The sequence below is a fragment of the Cetorhinus maximus genome, chromosome 1 (genome assembly GCF_964194155.1).
Source record: "Cetorhinus maximus chromosome 1, sCetMax3.hap1.1, whole genome shotgun sequence".
Classification (NCBI taxonomy): domain Eukaryota; kingdom Metazoa; phylum Chordata; class Chondrichthyes; order Lamniformes; family Cetorhinidae; genus Cetorhinus; species Cetorhinus maximus.
In genome coordinates this window covers 118,550,270-118,570,217 of record NC_135879.1, presented here as the reverse complement: position 1 = coordinate 118,570,217, position 19,948 = coordinate 118,550,270, and the positions used below count along the sequence as shown (strand labels likewise).

Below are 19,948 nucleotides of genomic sequence, written 5' to 3'. Positions count from 1 at the left end.
CTCTCCCATCTTGTGCAATGCCCCCTCCAGCCTCATTGTGTCCATGATGTCCTCCTGCTCTTTCAACCCTATTCCAACTAAACTGTTGACAACTCACCTTTGCTTTTTAGACCTGTTAATTGATATTCTTAATAGTCCTCCTCCTCAGGTTCTGTTGCCACCCCCACTTCAAATTTGTTGGCATCACTCTCTCCTCTAAAATCCTACCCTTGACCACTCTGTCCTTGTAACTGTCTAACCACCCATTATTTCTCTCCAAAGCCTATGCACATGTGGTCACTTCCAAAATCCATGTCCATCTTTCCCAGAATCCCTTCAATCAGGTTTCCACCCATGCCATAGTACCAAAACAGCCCCTGTCAAAGTCAGAAATGGCATTCTTTGTGACCTTGACTGTGATTAACCCTCCTCATTCTTCTCAAATTATCTACAATCTTTGATATAATTGACCACACATCATCCTCAAATGCTTCTTCATATCCAGCTTGGTGGAACTGTTTAGCTTGGCTCCATTCATATCTACCTAACTATAGCTAATGAATCACCTGCAATGGCTTCTCAAAGTACTCCCACACTGTTACTTTTGGTGCTGTCCGAGGCTCGATCTCTTAGCCCCCTCTGTCATCTACACACTACCCCTTAGCAATAACACAGCATCAGATTCCACATGTATGGCAGAAATACTCAGCTCTATCACCCCACCATCTCCATGGGCACCTTTAACTTCTCTGATTTGTTACGTTGCATGTTTGACATCCAATATTGGATGAACAGTAATTCCCTCCAATTAAATAGTGGGAAGACTGGAACCATTGTCTTTAGGTCCTGCCACAAACTTTGTTCCCTGGCGACCATTTCTATCCCCAATAACTGTCTTAGGTTGATGTTGTGTCTGACCCTGAGATGAGTTTCTGATCGTATATCAGCACAACCATAAGCCTGCCTACTTCCAACTATGTAAAATGGACTCTGATCCTGTCTCAATTCACCAGCTGCTGTAACCTGCACCCATGTTTTTGTTACTTCTTGACTTGACTTTTCCAATCATATACAGGAGTACCTCCATGTTCTCAGCAGAGTGTTAAAGGGGCTATTGATGTCATTACTGCATGTTTACAGATAAATTAAGATGTCATATATTATAAAGCGACGTAGGTGGTAAATGAGTACCAGCTCCTAAGCACAAATATAAAGTTGTCCAAACTGAACAATTGAGATTGTTAAAAATTTAGAAATTGTAGAAGAATAGTGACAACCTCATGATGACTGCGTTTGACTAATTGTATAAAAGCAAAGAACTGCAATGCTGGAAATCCAAAACAAAAACAGAAATACCTGGAAAAACTCAGCAGATCTGGCAGCATCGGTGGAGAAGAGCACAGTTGACGTTTCGAGTCCTCATGACCCTTCAACAGAACTAAGTAAAAATAGGAAAGGGATGAAATATAAGCTGGTTTAAGGGAGGGTGGGTGGTTGGGACAGGAAGAGCTAGATAAAGGGCCAGTGAGAGGTGGAGATAACCAAAAGATGTCACAGATAAAAGGACAAAGAGGTGTTGAAGGTGGTGATATTATCTAAAGGAATGTGCTAATTAAGGGTAGAAAGCAGGACAAACAAGGTACAGATAGCCCTAGTGGGGGTGGGGTGGCATGAAGGAATCTAAAAAGGCTAAAAGATAGAGATAAAACAATGGATGGAAATACATTTAAAAATAATGGAAATAGGTGGGGAAAGAAAAATCTATATAAATTATTGGAAAAAACAAAAAGGAGGGGGAAAAAAACGGAAAGGGGGTGGGGATGGAGGAGAGAGTTCATGATCTAAAATTGTTGAACTCAATATTCAGTCCGGAAGGCTGTAAAGTGCCTAGTCGGAAGATGAGGTGCTGTTCCTCCAGTTTGCATTGAGCTTCACTGGAACAATGCAGCAAGCCAAGGACAGACATGTGGGCATGAGAGCAGGGTGGAGTGTTGAAATGGCGAGCAACAGGGAGATCTAGGTCATGCTTGCGGACAGACTGAAGGTGTTCTGCAAAGCGGTCACCCAGTCTGCGTTTGGTCTCTCCAATGTAAAGGAAACCGCATTGGGAGCAACGAATGCAGTAGACTAAGTTGAGGGAAGTGCAAGTGAAATGCTGCTTCACTTGAAAAGAGTGCTTGGGCCCTTGGACGGTGAGGAGAGGGGAATTGAAGGGGCAGGTGTTGCATCTTCTGCGGTTGCATGGGAAGGTGCCATGGGAGGGGGTTGAGGAGTAGGGGGTGATGGAGGAGTAGACCAGGGTGTCACGGAGGGAACGATCCCTACGGAATGCTGCCAGGGGGGTTGAAGGTAATATGTGTTTGGTGGTGGCGTCATGCTGGAGTTGGCGGAAATGGCAGAGGATGATCCTATGAATACAGAGGCTGGTGGGGTGATAAGTGAGGACAAGGGGGACCCTATCATGTTTCTGGGAGGGAGGAGAAGGTGTGAGGGCGGATGCGCGGGAGATGGGCCGGACACGGTTGAGGGCCCTGTCAACCACCGTGGATGGAAAACCTCGGTTAAGGAAGAAGGAGGACATGTCAGAGGAACTGTTTTTGAAAGTGGCATCTTCAGAACAGATGCGATGGAGGCGAAGGAACTGAGAGAATGGGATGGAGTCCTTACAGGAACCTTTTTTGTCCCGCTTTCTACCCTTAATTAGCACATTCCTCTAGATAATATCACTACCTTCAACACATCTTTGTCCTTTTGTCTGGGTCATCTTTTGGTTATCTCCACCTATCACTGGCCCTTTATCTAGCTCTTCTTGTCCCAACTGCCCCTCTCCCTTAAACCAGCTTATATTTCACCCCTTTCCCATTTTTACTTAGTTCTGTTGAAGGGTCATGAGGACTCGAAACATCAACTGTGCTCTTCTCCACCGATGCTGCCAGACCTGCTGAGTTTTTCCAGGTATTTCTGTTTTTGTTTTGGATTTCCAGCATCCGTAGTTCTTTGGTTTTATCTCTGTGTTTAATTGACTGCCACTTCTCTTCAAGAAATGCCTACCTTGAAGAAGTTTTGCTTTTCTCTCCTTCAGGATTTTCGTATCTCTCTTTTGCCTTGTTCACCTTCATTGCTTTCCATTTCTCTCCTGGTGTTTGACAAGGTGTTTACTAAAACCCGCCTTCACAGCCATATTTCCTTTCTCAGTGACTGTCTCCATCTCCGACTTACCCCACGTGGATTTCAACTAAAATTCCATTCCTCATGTTTCGAACCCACCCAGGATTACAGGTATCTCCGGGACATACAACGCTCCTCGGACTGCTGTTCTCATCGCTTTCTGAGATCAACACTCAGTGCCATGCGCCGCCATATGAACACACTCGACCTCTCCCTCCAGCAGCACCACCGCACCCTTTTTCAAAGCTGCGCGTGCCCCCAGTTTCATTTTATTCTTCATCTCATCCTATGCCTCAACAAGAAACTTTTTCTCTTTTGCTCAAGTGCTAAGGAACGCAAGCTCCAACAACTCATTGATACCGAGACCCATCCAGGACCCTCCACCCCTGCCTGTCCCTCTGTCCCCATCCCGTCCTCCAATCCCAGCCCCGGCCGTATATTCACCATAGCCCCTGACCTTCCCCTCTCCGACGCTGAACGTTCAGTGCTCAGCAAAGGACTTAGTTTCATACCCTTACGCCCTCATCTCAATGAATTTTGGGCTCGGCACGATGCTGAACTCTTCTTCCGCCGTCTTCGTCTCCGTGCTCACTTCTTTGGGCAGGAGTCCTCTCCCTGTTCAACGGATCCTTTTACCCACCTCCAATATTCTCCCTCCACTTGGACCCCTCCCTCTGGATTCTTACCTTCTCTAGATCTTTTCATTGAGATCTGTCGGCGTGATATTAGTCATCTCAATTTCTCTGCTCCTCTCACCCATTCTAACCTGTCTCTCTCTGAACTTGCTGCACTCCGTTCTCTCAGGTCCAACCCTGACATTGTTATCAAACCCGCTGGTAAGGGTGGTGCTGTTGTTGTCTGGCGCACTGTCCTCTACCTCGCAGAGGCTGAGCATCAACTCGCAGACACTTCCTCCTACCTCTCCCTGGACCATGACCCCACCACTGAACATCAAGCCATTGTTTCCAGGACTGTCACTGACCTCATCTCCTCTGGAGATCTTCCTTCCACAGCTTCCAACCTGATAGTCACCCAACCTTGGACGGCCCGCTTCTACCTCCTACCCAAAATCCACAAACAGGACTGTCCCGGCAGACCGATCGTGTCAGCCTGTTCCTGCCCCACGGAACTCATTTCTCGCTATCTTGACTCCCTTCTCTCTCCCCTTGTCCAGTCCCTTCCCACCTACATCCGTGATTCCTCTGACACCCTACATCACATCAACAATTTCCAGTTCCCTGGCCCCAACCGCCTCCTCTTCACCATGGACGTCCAATCCCTCTACACCTCCATCCCCCACTGGGATGGTCTGGTGGCTCTCCGCTTCTTCCTAGAACAGAGGCCTGAACAATCCCCATCCACCACTACTCTCCTCCGTCTGGCTGAACTTGTTCTCACACTGAATAATTTCTCCTTTAACTCCTCTCACTTCCTCCAAATACAAGGTGTAGCTATGGGTACCCGCATGGGCCCCAGCTATGCCTGTCTCTTTATGGGGTATGTGGAACATTCCTTGTTCCAGTCCTACTCCGGTCCCCTCCCACAACTCTTTCTCCGGTACATCAATGATTACTTCGATGCTGCTTCATGCTCTCGTCGGGACCTGGAAAAATTTATTAATTTTGCTTCCAATTTCCACCCCTCCATCATCTTCACATGGTCCATCTCTGACACTTCCCTTCCCTTCTTTGACTTTTCTGTCTCAATTTCTGTTGATAGATTGCCCACCAATATCTATTACAAGCCTACCGACTCCCACAGCTACCTCGACTACAGCTCCTCACACCCCGCTTCCTGTAAGGACTCCATCCCATTCTCTCAGTTCCTTCGCCTCCGTTGCATCTGTTCTGATGATGCCACTTTCAAAGACAGTTCCTCTGACATGTCCTCCGTCTTCCTTAACTGAGGTTTTCCACCCACGGTGGTTGACAGGGCCCTCAACCGTGTCCGGCCCACCTCCCGCGCATCCGCCCTCACACCTTCTCCTCCCTCCCAGAAACATGATAGGGTCCCCCTTGTCCTCACTTATCACCCCATCAGCCTTTGTATTCAAAGGATCATCCTCCGCCATTTCTGCCAACTCCAGCATGATGCCACCACCAAACACATTTTACCTTCAACCCCGCTGGCGGCATTCCATAGGGATTGTTCCCTCTGTGACACCCTAGTCCACTCCTCCATCACCCCCTACTCCTCAACCCCCTCCCACGGCACCTTCCCATGCAACCGCAGAAGATGCAACACCTGCACCTTCACTTCCTCTCTCCTCACCGTCCAAGGGCCCAAAAATTCTTTTCAAGTGAAGCAGCATTTCACTTGCACTTCCCTCAACTTAGTCTACTGCATTCGTTGCTCCCAATGCGGTTTCCTCTACATTGGAGAGACCAAACGCAGACTGGGTGACTGCTTTGCAGAACACCTTCAGTCTGTCCACAAGCATTATCCAGACCTCCCTGTCGCTTTCCATTTCAACACTCCACCCTGCTCTCATGCCCACATGTTTATCCTTGGCTTGCTGCATTGTTCCAGTGAAGCTCAATGCAAACTGGAGGAACAGCACCTCATCTTCCGACTAGGCACTTTACAGCCTTCCAGACTGAATATTGAGTTCAACAATTTTAGATCATGAACTCTCTCCTCCATTCCCACCCCCTTTCCGTTTTTTCCCCCTCCTTTTTGTTTTTTCCAATAATTTATATAGATTTTTCTTTCCCTGCCTATTTCCATTATTTTTAAATGTATTTCCATCCATTGTTTTATCTCTACCTTTTAGTCTTTTTAGATTCCTTCACGCCACCCCACCCCCACTAGGGCTATCTGTACCTTGTTTGTCCTGCTTTCTACCCTTAATTAGCACATTCCTTTAGATAATATCACCACCTTCAACACCTCTTTGACCTTTTGTCTGTGACATCTTTTGGTTATCTCCACCTATCACTGGCCCTTTATCTAGCTCTTCTTGTCCCAACCCCCACCTCCTCCCTTAAAGCAGCTTATATTTCACCCCTCTCCTATTTTTACTTAGTTCTGTTGAAGGGTCATGAGGACTCAAAATGTCAACTCTGCTCTTCTCCACCAATGCTGCCAGACCTGCTGAGTTTTTCCAGGTATTTCCATTTTTGACTAATTGTAGTTGTTTAGTGAGGAAAGGGTTTGTAGTTGTAGGCACATCCCGTTACTGAAGCTCCTTAGTATAAGTGAGGCAATAAATACATATCTGAATAAAGCTGGTTCAATGATATTAAGTATAGGTCAAAAAACTAGGCAGCAGAGAGTGAATGACAGATTGGTATTTGAATGTAGCCAGTCCAGCTCTAACAAACATCATTAAATTCCCCCAGGGCCTTACCTGATAGCCACTGCTGATGAGGCAGGTAGCCCAGAATTGTACACTATTGCTGGGTGAGCTGCCTGTGAAGACCCTGAATATTTGGATCAGGCCCAAGCACCAATTTCTTACAATCCACAACCTTTGTTTGGCCATTGGGATTGTTTCCTCTGGTCAGTTGGCAGATGGCACCAGGAAATTCCCACCAAATGGATTCATTTTCATCAAGTATGGAGTTGAAACTGCAATTTTCCTGTTCCACATCCTCACGGAGATTAAGGCATTTGTATGTTTACAATATTATATATTGTATCCACTAAGAGAGTTATAATCATACAAATGGCTTGGAGATTTAGGAAAAGTCTTCCCAGCAGACATTTGCATTGGCTTTAAAGGGCTTCCAGAAGCAGTTGCCATAGAACCATAGAAAAGTTAAAGCACAAAATGAGGCCATTCAGCCCATCGTGTCTGTGCTGGCAGAAAAATAAAAAAATATAAAAAACTAGCTGCCCATTCTAATCCCACCTTCCAGCACCCGGCCCATAGCTTTGCAGGTTACAGCACTTTAGGTGCAGATCCAGGTGCCTTTTAAATGAGTTGAGCATTTCTGTGTCCACCACTAAACCAGGCAGCAAATTCCAAACACCCACCACCCTCTTGGTGAAGAAGATTTTCCTCACGTCCCCTTTAACCCTTCACCAATCACCTTAGATCTATGCCCCCTGGTAATTGACCTCTCTGCTAAGGGAAACAGGGCACACCTGACTACCCCATCTAGGCCCCTTATAATCTTGTACACTTCAATCAGGTCAACCCCCAGCCTCCTCAGTTCCAAGGAAAACAACCCCCAACTATCCAATCTTTCCTCATAGCTGCAATTCTCAAGCCCTGACACCATTCTTGTAAATCTCCTCTGTACTGTTTCAAGAGCAATTATGTCCTTCCTGTAATGTGGAGACCAGAACTGTATACAAAATTCCAGCTGTGGCCCAACCAGCATTTTATTCCTCACCGCACAAGAGCCCAAACACTTATTTCAGGTGAAGCAGTGATTCACTTGCAGCTCCTTCAATTTGGTCTATTGCATCCGCTGCTCCCAATGTGGTCTCCTCTACATCAGGGAGACCAAACGCAGACTGGGTAACTGCTTTGCGGAACACCTCGGGTCTGTCCGCAAGCATGACCCAGACCTTCCTGTCGCTTGCCATTTCAACACACCATTCTGTTCTCATGCCCACATGTCCATCCTTGGCCTGCTGCAATGTTCCAGCGAAGCCCAATGCAAACTAGAGGAACAGCACCTCATCTTCCAATTAGGTACTTTGCAGCCTTCTGGACTTAGCATTGAATTCAACAACTTCAGACCATGAACTCTCTCCTCCATCCACATCCCCTATCTCTAATCCCTTTTTTCTACATTCATTTTTATCCACTTATTTTTATTTTTGTTTTTATTTATATTTTTATTTTTATTCATTTATCCATGGTTTTATCCCCTTTTTATCCTCCCTTCTATCCATTTTCTATCCTTTTTTTCCCCCACCACCCCATCCCCTCGGACCATCTATTACTTGTTCCATGTTGTTCTTTCACACAATGCTACCCTTGTTCTGCTATTATCACCTTTATCCCACTATCAGCACCTTTTTTAGCACTAACCACTACCATTAACACTCCCTTTGTCCTTTAGTTCATGACATTTTGTCAATCCCTCCTTTTTCCCCATCTATTGCTGGCCTTCTACCCAGCTTCACCTGTCCCACCCACCTTATGCAGTATAAATTTCATCATATTTCCACTTCTCTTCAGCTCTGAAGAAGGGTCATACAGACTCGAAACATTAATACTGTTTCTCTCTCCACAGGTGCTGCCAAACCTGCTGAGTTTTCCCAGCATTTTCTGTTTTTGTTTCGGCATTTTATAAAGTTCCATTATTATATCCCTGTATCCTGTTGCTCCTCCAATAAAGGGAAGCATTCCATGTGCTTTCTTTACCACCTTATCCACCTGTCCTGCCACCTTCAGGGACATGTGAACATGCACTCCAAGGCCTCCCACTTCCTCTACTCCTCCAATTTATTGTGTATTCCCTAGCTTCGATTGCGCCCTCCAAATGCATTACCTCACACTCCTCAGGATTGATTCCATCTGCCACTTCTCCACCCACTCAACCAAACCATTGACATCATTGTGGAGACAACAGCTATCCTTTTCACTATCAATTACATGGCCAATTTTTGTGTCATCTGCAAATTTCCCAATCATGCCACCCACATTTAAGTCCAAATCATTAATATATACAACAAACAGCAAGGGACCCAACATTGATCCCTGTGGAACGCCACTGGAAACTGTTTTCCATTTGTAAAAACATCCATCAACCATTATCCTTTGTTTCCTGTCGCTGAGTCAATTTTGGATCCAACTCACCACTTTCTCCTTTATCCCATGAGCTGTTATTTTCTGACCAGTCTGCCACATGGGACCTTGTCAAATGCCTCACTAAAATCCATGTAGACAACATCCACTGCACTACCCTCGCCAATCTTCCTTGTTACTTCCTCAAAAAATTTGATGCACTTTGCAGCCTCTGGAAGCATCACAAAGGAATCTCCACCTATTCATATTAAAGGTCTGATCGCTCCCCATCCCCCAGTCAAATTCGTCCCCCAGCCTCCTCTTCATAAGGTGATGTCCTGATAGAACCAGCTTCTGCCCCAATTTCTGCCTTTCCCCCCAGCAGTTATACCAGAGATATCTCTGGGCAAGGACAACTTTGTCAGCCCCAGAATTTCATATTTATGTGAGGCTCATTAACCCTTCATGAGCACCATTCCCTTTGCATGTGTGATTACTTTCCAAAACGAGATTTTGGAAACATTTGAGTTACTGAAATTTGTTTCTAGGAGAGCTGGTTTGAAAATAGAGCCCAGCAGTTGTCATCTGGCTTGGGATCACCTTTCTTTGTTACATACATAATCATCCGAGGAGCGGCAATCGCCTTCAGATTGCCACTCTGCTCCGACTTTTCTGTGCCATGCCGTTGCTCTGAATTTCCGAGTCAGGACATCCGATTCCAGCTTCTCCAGAAATAGTTGATTCCTCAAAACGCTGAATCATCGGGAGAAGACAAGCCACACCCTTTTTATGGCGCTAGCTGTTGTATTCTGGTAAGTGTTCACTAACACATTGAACAGCTGGGGCACTTAAACTGCTTTTCAGTGAGTTAGCGTATGAGTGTCTGAGTGAATGGCTGAGTTTGTAGGTGGGTAAGTGGGTAGGGTGGGTGAAGTAAGTGGGTGGGTAAGGGGGTAGGGTGGCAGGTGGGTAGGATGGTATGTGGATAGGGTATTACGTGGTTGGGGTGGTACATGGGTAAGGTGGCAGGTGAATAGGGTGGCAAATGGATGAGGTGGCATGTGGGAAGGGTCATAAGTGGATAGTGTAGTATGTGGGTAAGGTGATAGGGTGGCAGGTGAGTAGGGCGGCAGGTGGGTGAGGTTGCAGGTGGGCAGGGTGGTAGGTAGGTAGGATGGTAAGTTTGTAGGTCAGTAGGGTGGTAGTGGCAAGGGTGGCAGGTGGGTGGAGTGGTAGGCAGGTAGGGTGGCAAGTAGGTGGGATGGTCGGTATGTAGGGTAGCAATTATGTAAGATGGTACCTGGGTAGGCTGGCAGGTGAGTATGGTGGTGAGTTCAGGCCAGGTCAAGTCAGGGGTGGGGTTTAAGGGGTTAGTCAGGAGGTTGAGGGAGGAGACGGGGGTGTTGGAGGGGGATAATTGGGGCATCAATTGTATTGTTACCAGGGAGTTAGATTATGGTTTTTCCTGTCTAGCGTTTCCTGGCTCACTATCTAGGTAAGAAAGTTGGAATAGTCCAAGGTTTCCGACCCTAACTCAGACGCCGGAATTTTCCAGCCCCTCCCCCAAGCTGGAACTTCTGGTCCCACCGAAGTCACTGGGCGTTTGAATGCCTCACCGCATCTTCCATGGGGGAGCCTACCACAGTGGGGCCGGAAAACTCTGTGCAGAGACTTTTTTGGATGGTCTCGAGGAGCAGGAGAATTTCCCATTGGAAGTTCAAACCTCCTGGGCAATTCCCACAGAGTCAGGGCGTTGGGACTTCCCAAGGGTGCCAATGCATATCTGGGGGGCACATCTGGTTTCCAATGACTTTGAGGCTGGGCATATTGATAAGGACTTCACCTTAACCCAAAGCATATTGAGCATGTGAAGCATTGATCTGTTGCATGAACAGCAACTAAGATTGAAGTATTCATAGATCATTCTCCAATGGTCAGATCTCTGTAAACACATTAGGTCTGATAACATTCCCTGGCTACTGATTTGTAGGGAATCTGTAACTGTAAATGGGCCTTGTTAGCTGAGTAAGTGTTTTTTTTGAACTGATCTTATTGTATTGCAGTACATTGTTAGCATTTTGCTAATCTTCAGCCAATTGAACTATGCAATACAGCACAATATGCTATTGGGACAATGCTGCCTCAAGACCAAAATACAATGGCTACTGCATATGCTAGTCACATCCTCACTGTCACAAAGAAACATTGTGCTACCTATGACAAGAAGCTGCTTACAATTCTAAACACAGGTCCTTGTGTGACAATGACCTGACAATGTGCAGGGCATGTTTTACACTGGAATTGGATGTACATGAGTGGATGTTTGAATAAAGAGGAGGATCTAATCACACCAATACAGGTACTTTACCACAGTGATTTCCACCAAGTCCCCAATTATAGTGTTCTTGCTGCATTTCAAAATTCACACCAACATGTCAAATTAATATAGTTATTGCTTGCTATAAGCCCTTAGGGGAATAATGAAACAAACAAGTGTAATGAAAGTTCATTCTTTAAGAGTATCAAGGATCGATTACATTTCTCATCTGCTCTCAAAGGATACAAGGCTGTATACATAATGTAAAATTTAGACAATCCTACAGATTATCCTCCAGATAATGAAAAATTATTATTATAACCTTCCATAACTGATAAATACATGCCAATATTTAAAAGTAAATAATATTTTAAAAGGTGGCAGCTGTTTCCAGGTGCAATCTGAAGGACATGGGAAATTTGAAAATCAAGAAATTCATTTTAATGATTAAAGTAGTTACTATAATTAGCTTTAGATAAATGTGGAAACATAGACATTTATAGCAGCGAGAAGGCTATTTAACCCAGTATATCTGTGCTAGCCAAAAAGAACTATCCAGGTTAATTCCACTTTCCAGCTCTTGGTCCGTAGCCTTTACAAGGACAACAAGAGAGAAACATGGGGCGTGACAGAGGGGAAAAAACTGAGAATAGAAAGAGAATTGTTTTTAATCAGTCATGGGGTGTGAGTACCACTGGCTAGGCCACCATTTGTTGTCCATCCCTAATTGAGGAGGTGTGGTGAGCTGCCTTCGTGAACAACTGTATCCATCTGGTGTAGGTACACTCTCAGTGCTGTTAGGAAGGGAGTTCCAGGATTTTGACTCAGCCACAGTGAAGGAACGGTGAGGCAGTTCCATGTTAGGATGGTGTTAGCTTGGAGGGGAACTTCCAGGTTGTGGTGTTCCCATGTGTCTGCTGCTCTTGGCCTTCTAGGTGGTCGAGCAGGTTTGAAAGGTGCTGTCGAAGGAGCCTTGGCATGTTGTTGTAGTGCACCTTGTATACGGTACACACTACTGCCACTGTGGACCAGTGATGGAAGGAGTGAGTGCTTCAGGTGGTGGATGGGGTGCCAAAAAAGTGAGTTATTTTGTCCTGGATAGCAACATGATTCATGCGTGTTGTTGGAGCTGCACTCATCCAGGTAAGTGCAGAGTATTCTATCACACTCCTGACTTATGCCCTGTAGATGGTGGACAGGTGTTGAGGAGTAAGCAGGTGAGTTAGTCACCGCAGAATTCCCAGTGTTGACCCATGGCTTGAAGCTCATGGTAAAGTAGGAGATATGCTAGGCCATGAGGTTACAGATTGTGGTTGAATACAATCCTGCTGCTGCTGATGGCCATAGTGCCTCATGCATGCCCAGTTTTGAGATGTCAAAACTGTTCGAAGTCCACTACATTTAGCACGAAGGCAGCACCACACAACATGATGGAGGGTATCCCCAATGCGAAGATGGGACTTCATCTCCACAAGGTCTGTGTGGCGGTCATTCCTACAAATAATGTCATGGACAAATGCACCTGCGATAATAGATTGGTGAGGATGAGACCAAGTATGTTTTCTTTCTTGAGGGTTCACTCACCACCTGCCGCAGGCCCAGTCTAGCAGTTATGTCCTTTAGGACTCAGCCAGTTCGGTCAGCAGTGGTGCTACCGAGCCACTCTTGGTGATGAACATTGAAGTTCCTCTATCCAAAGTGGGGTTCAACTTGGAGGAGTACTGGGACCGCAGATGGTAATTAGGAGGAGGCTTCCTTCCCTATATGTGACCTCATGCTGTAAGACTTCATGGGATCTGGAGTCAATGCTAAGGACTCTCAGGGAAACTCCCTCCCAACTGTATATCAGTCTGCCGTCACCTCTAGTATGTCTGTCCTGCTGGTGGAACAGACTACCTGGCATCAACTGGTTGATGCCAGGTGGTCTGTCCAGTTTCATTCCTTTTTGGCTTTTCTGTAATGGTTTTGATACAACTGAGTGATTTGCTAGACCATTTCAGGGGTCATTTAAGAATCAACCACATTGCTGTAGGCCTGGAATCACATGTAGGCCAGACGTGGTAAGGACAACAGATTTCATTCCCTAAAGGGCATTAATGAACCAGATGAGTTTTTACGACAATCGACAATGGTTTCATGGTCACCATTATGGAGTCTAGCTTTTAATTCCAGATTTATTAATTGAATTTAAATTCCAGCAGTTGCCCTGGTAGAATTGTAATCTCTGTCCCCAGAGTATCAGGCTGGAACGCTGTGTTGATAGTCCAGTGACAGCACCACAACACCTCCTCCTCCACTTGTTCGGTCAGATACCATTCAGGCTGCCAAGTTGAAAATTCCTGCCAACATGTTGGAGGCAAAAACTAGCGTATATCAATAAAGACACATTATTGGGCAAGCAGGATATGTAACATAGGTAGCTGAGTTTTAATAAAGTTGGAGTTTATGGAGTGAAAATGGAAAGTGCTGGAAATGCACAGCAGATCCGATCACATCCGTGGAGAGAGAAACAGAGGGCGGAATTGTCCCAGGTTTGTACAAAGTGCAGTAACAGGAGGGAAAAAGAATGTTTTACTGGCCAGCCGCAATGGCGGCTTCTCATGCCCTATAGTGCCAAAACCGCCTCATTAATTATGCATTCCTGGGAAACATGCCGTTTCAATGGCGGGCGGGCTCTCATCCACTCACCACATCATCACCTCACCGCTTCCTTATGCCAGGCTCCATTTTTTAAATTGCAGCCATGCACACACCTCTCACTGCATCAGGCCCAGGACCACTGCACAAGAGACGTGGCCCCAAAGGGCAAGAAGACTGCAGCACCCCTGATTCAGTGATGTGTCCCTGGAATGCCTTTTAGACGCCATGGAGGCCCGCTGTAATGTCCTCTACCACCGCTCTGGCCACAGGATGGACAACATCACCACCAATCCAGCTTGGAAGGTGGTGGCAGCAGTGGTCAGCGTCAATGCCCTGCAAAAGAGGACAGCCACCCAGTGCCAAAAGAGGATGAATGATTTCCTCCGTTCTGCCAGGGGAAGTCACTCTTCTCATCACTCTCAACTCTCACACACACAAACCCATCACACATCCACAGAGATCTCACTCACTGCCAGTTCAAGGGACATCACCATTCATTCTCTTACACGCACCTTCATTGTCCTCATCCCATTCATGGCACCACTCACCGCCCACAAATGTCAGGCATACTTATCATCTGTCCTGGCAGATGTCCTGCTTACACTTTATCCATCTTCATGCTGGACAATCTGGCTCAACAAAAGGGAGAGCTCAAAGGCTGGTGGAGGTATGCCTGAAATCAAGGTCCTCGTGGACTTTGAAAATAGAGTCATACAGCTGGCCGGTGAGTATCTGGACTGTTCCTGTGCTGACGGTGAGATCAGTGGTGCTTTACCAAGTGAGGGTCCAGCAGTGCAACATCTATTAAACAACCATGCTGTGAGTGATGTGTCTTTTTCACAGGCCACTGCCGTGCACTAATTATCTCCCCTTGCTTTTGCAGGCACACCTGGGAAACACTGAGGGAGTCCATGACCCAGGTCCTTGACTCAAGCCAGAAGACACCTTGGAAGAAGGATCTGCTGAAACCCCAATTGAAGAACTATCACAGCACTCACCTACACCCTCCACCAGCGTAGAGACACATACCTTGGAGGGACCTAGTTCTAGAGTAGCCTCGGCATCACATCTGATGAGCACGTCACACTGTCTGATCTACAGCAGGTGGCAGCAAGGTTTTCACAGATTTCTGGCACTCGGAGGACTGCTAGAGGCTAGAAGTCTGCTGAGTCCGAGTCGAATATCAAGCCTCTGGACTCAGTCATACCTCAGTTTCTGGAGCTGCAAACACAAGCTCAGGAACATCAGGAAGGGATGCCCGCTGCACTTCACAGATTGCAAGGCACGATGGAGTAGTCCATCCACCTTCAGTCTGAGGTGATAGCACCAGCATGCCAACACAGCGAGGTCAACACTGGTAGGATGGCAGCCGCCATGGTCCAGGGCATCAGTCCTGCTCTGCTGCACAGGCTGAACTCTACTGCTGACGACACAGCTGGCCTCCAATGCTGTCAACGTGAGAGGGGTGCGGTGCAGTTCGATCTCACTCCAGCTTCCCCTTCTCAAGGAGTCAGCCAGGGGCACCCATAAGAAGGAGGATCAGCAGGTGCATGCTCCGGGGCCATCTACCTAGTTGACCCAGGGAGTTTCCAGCCCAACATGAACATGAAGAGCACGTCATCAGCATTAGCTGAAAGGACCACCCCGATGCCCGGCCTACACAGAACCAATCCCGACAACCTCCTCTGCAAGGGGCGCAGGAAAGGCTCCATGCAGATAGAAAACAATTGGCCAGACAGGGGGCAGCCCTGACGCATTCCTCTCCCAAAGAGAAGGGGCATTATCAGGGACCTGTTAACCTTAACTAGACACTCTGCAGCAGCGTACAGAAGTCGGATCCGGGTGACGAAATGCGTCCCGAACCCGAATGCTCGCAGAGTCCTGAATGAATATTCATGATCCACCCTGTGGAACGCCTTCTCCTGGTCAAGGGACAGGAAGGCGCTCGAGAGACCAGTCCTCTGGGAAAAGTGGATAATGTCCCTGACCAGATGGACATTATCGACGATGGTCCGGCCTGGGACAGTGTAGGACTGGTCAGGGTGGATCATGTGGTCCAGCATGGTGCCAAGGCGAGAAGACATTGCCCTGGCAAAGATCTTGTAATCCGTGCTGAGGAGGGAGACTGGGCACAAGTTTTTAAGGAGGCGGAGAACCTCCTTCTTTGGCAGCAGGGTAATCACAGCCCTGCGCCACGAGAGGTGCATCTCCCTAGTCGCATTACTCTCCCCCAGGACCCCCAGATAGTCGTTCCCCAGGATGTCCCAGAACGCCCTGAAGAACTCCACGGTCAGACCATCCAGCCCCAGGGATTTGCCCCTGGAGAGACCATCGAGGGCAGTGGTCAGCTTCCCCAGGCTTATAGGGGAGTCAAACTTTCCGGCGCCCTCCGGGCCGACCTGCGGCAGGTCCTCCCACAAAACTCTGCGAACATCCTCGCTGGTCGGATCCGGAGAGAACAGGGCAGTTTAATAGTCTCGGGCAATGGCCCTGATGCCCTCCGGATCCGAGACAAGGGATCCATTGTCAGCCAGCAGCATAAGGAGCTGCTGACGGACCCCGTGCCTTTTTTCCAGCGAGTAGAAGGGGGAGTTGCAGTCCAGGTCCCGGAGGAACTGAATCTGCAGCCTCATGTAAGCACCGCGAGACCCGACAAGTTGCAAGTCCCACAGCGCGCCTTTCTTATCTTTGTAAGCATCGGGCTGACAGAGACGTGCTCCAGGTCGAGCACCTCCTTCCCCAACTCCTCGACCCTAGATTTCCGCCTCTTTGTCGACCCCCTCGCGTACTCCTGACGGAAGACGCAGACGTGAGTCTTGCCCACGTCCCACCACAGCCTCAAGGAGGGGAAGCCTCCCCGCTTCCTTCTCCAGCCGGCCCAGAAACGATGGAACGAGTCCAGGAACCGCTCGTCCTCCAGCAGCCGGTTGTTAAAGTGCCAGTACGTGGACCCCGTCCGAGCGCAGAACGGAACGAGCTCCGCCCACACCAGACAGTGGTCCGTGCACGGCACCCACTGCACAGAAACCGACAGAACACAGGGCACAAACGCCTTGGAAACGTAAAGGTGGCCGAGTCTGGACACTCCAACTCCAGGTGACACGAAAACGCTGGAGTCAGGATGGAGATGTCGCCAGACGTTCACCAAGTTGAAGGACCCAACGAGGGGTCCCTCAACTTACTTACAGCTGGCGAGCGGTCCTGGGTACCGAGATGGTCTCTGGCCTCGAGGTACAGTTGAAATCTCCACTGAGGATGATGAACTCGCCCGCGCCGATGGAGCTGAGATGAGTGGACACTTCCTCAAAGAAGCTCACTTGCTGCTGCGCACCCAGGGGAGTGTACACATTCACAAAGTGAAGCGCCGCACCCCCCAGGCGCATAGTAAGGTGCAGCAACCGGCCTGACACCGGCTCCCTGACCCCCAAGGTCTTCGGCTGCAAATGTGGGGCTAACAAGATAGCCACCCCGCCAGAATTGGAGGCCGGGTGGCTCATGTAGACCCCCAATCGCCACTCCAGGAGCCAGGTAGCTTTTCTCCCAGAACAGTATGGGTTTCCTGCAGGAAGCACACCGCATACTTCCCGTCCCTGAGGACCGAGTTCTGGGACCTGCGCTGTGTGCCCCTGCTGCCATGGATGTTGAGGCTGGCTGTGGTAGTCTTCATTGTCAGAAGTATGTGCTACCCTCACCTAATGCAAAGTGCAAGGTGAAGAGGACTATTTTAATCCTTCCTCTCCTTCAGGAACCCAGTGAGAAATATGTGGACCCTCCTCTTAGCATTCCGATCCAGCCCAGGGGCCTTGAGGGCCTCGCGGTCGGACCAGAACACTAGAGGAAAAGAATGTCACCCGTCCAGGGCCGACTGGACCCTGTCTCAGCGATCGCGATTACTCACTAAAAAATCCTGGATCTCCCGTAAAGTGATGAGGGGAGAATCGGTGAGGGGCACCAGGGGATCCACCACCTCACACGACAACAACTCCAAGTCGTCTCCGGTGCTTACCACCAAAACCTGTCCTCCTCCAGGTCGTTGCCTCCAGCTTCCAACCCCTCCCCCGCATTGAGCACGGGGACTGGTTCGGAGCTGCCAGTCAGCTCCACCTCCACCTCGACCCCACCCCCAGGATCAAGGGCAGAGGGGTCCTCTCTGGTCTCCTCTTGGGGATATGGGCCAAAGGGCGGCAGCGGCTCAGAGCCCTGTTGCCCCTCAGGCACCGGGTTACCCAGCGAGTTCGGAAAAAGCTTCGGACACAGCACGGAGGCGCCCGGTGCTGCAGGTTGGGAGGGAGCCGGGAGGCCCTCCTCGCCACCACCGCCCAATGACCCAGTTGTCGGGGCCACAAAAGGACTGCCACAGTCCCCTGGGGGGCCACATGGCATCTCAGGTGTGCAAGGTGGGTCAGGGTGGGGCACCACCGCAAGGGTGATACCTTCACTGACTCCCGAGGGGCCTTTCTCAGAGGACTGCAGCAAGTTAACGGGGGTTTGGGCTCCCCCACAAAGGGCAGAGCAAGGACTTAGGGGCAGAGATGCCACAACCATTTCACTGAGGGAGGGGACACATCCGACCTCTCGAGTCACGAGGCCCACCCCCTCCGAAGGCGTCTCTTCCGAGGTAGTCTGAGGGCTGGAGAGGCCGCCATCTGCGAGGCCCCCGCCACCTCATCCAGCCCCTCCGGACGCTCTGCCCTCTGGTTCATTCTCTCACAGCCCTCCGCACTCAGATGTTCTATCCCTCTCCCTGCAGATAACCAGATGTACAGAAGACAGTTCTTTTCTACCCCAGGCACCCAGCTCTTGCAGCAAAATTCCTCCCCCTCCGGCTAGAGTCAGGTCCTCTCCCCTCTGGCTCTCCCCAAACTCCCAATCCAGGCTCTTCAGGCCTTGCTAGGCCTTACAAGGCCCGGCCCTGCAGTAGCAGGTTGAATTAGCAGCAGTAGCAGCAGCCTTTTTGGCAGCAGTATTCTTGATCCAGTTGCGGACTAGAAGGAAATCCCACAGCAGCAGGAACAGCCACAGGGATATTGCAACAGCAGGAACAGCCACAGGAAAACAGCAGCAGGAACAGCCACAGGAATATTGCAACAGCAGGAACAGCCACAGGAAAACAGCAGCAGGAACAGCTACAGGAAAACAGCAGCAGGAATAGCCAGCCACAGGAAATCCCACAGCAGCAGCAGGAACAGCCACAGCTCAGCAGTAACAAGCTGCAGCTGAGACCAATCAGCTTTTTATTAGACTTCATTAAGTTTACAGAATCATTTCAAAACAGTGTAGACATCAGCTCTCGATAAATAATCTGTTGTTGACAACACTGAAACCATTTTTTCTATCTGTCATCTGTTCTGCCTTTTTATGTTGGGCGTTGTCTTGTGACAATGTTCCACCACAGTGGAGGTAGGTCAACCTCCTTCTGAGCAGGGAGCAGAGCCTCACTCTCAGGATTATCAGTCACTTCCTCGTGTAGCTGCTTCACCTCTTTATCCCAACTCTGGGGACGCAGCTTCTTCCATTGCTCTCGCTTGGCAAAGTAATCTGGATGCATTGCTTTCTCAGACAGGTGCCAGTAATCCAGATAGGATTCAGGCATCTTGTGGCAATTGTATCCCTCATAGGATGTGCCTCCTGGTGAATCAGGGAAAATGTAGGGCTGCGGATGCTGCATTGTCTAGAATTCCTCCTCACCAGCTTTCAGCAGCATAGTAGCCTTAATCATAACCTTTTCATCTTTATGTTCATCAAATCTGCTCGCAGCACACAAGCATATATACGATATTTGTCCCTGAAAATGCACCAGGATTCCAAGTGCCGCAGGGCCCGTTTGTAAAGTCGAAATACTTTCTGCTGGTGCGTCAAGTAAGCTGCCAACCTTCGATCTGTCCTTTCCCGTCAAGCACAGTCTGGGCACGGGTGTTAATCACATGTACATATTCTCACTATTATAAGCAGACAGCAGCAGCAGCAACATGTTGATTAAAGTCAAGACACCCACTGGGAAGGAGATTGAAATTGATATCGAACCCACTGATAAGGTGGAGCGAATAAAGGAGCGAGTGGAGGAGAAAGAGGGGATTCCCCCACAGCAGCAGCACTTCATCTACAGCGGGAAGCAGATGAATGATGAGAAAAGGGCGGCAGACTACAAGATTCAGGGA

The 19,948-nt window shown here is 48.6% G+C and overlaps 1 pseudogene; it reads right to left on the bottom strand.

The window, feature by feature from the left end:
• Positions 1–19,132: 19,132 nt before the first annotated feature.
• Positions 19,133–19,679, bottom strand: LOC144687501 (NADH dehydrogenase [ubiquinone] 1 beta subcomplex subunit 9 pseudogene; annotated as a pseudogene).
• Positions 19,680–19,948: the final 269 nt, after the last annotated feature.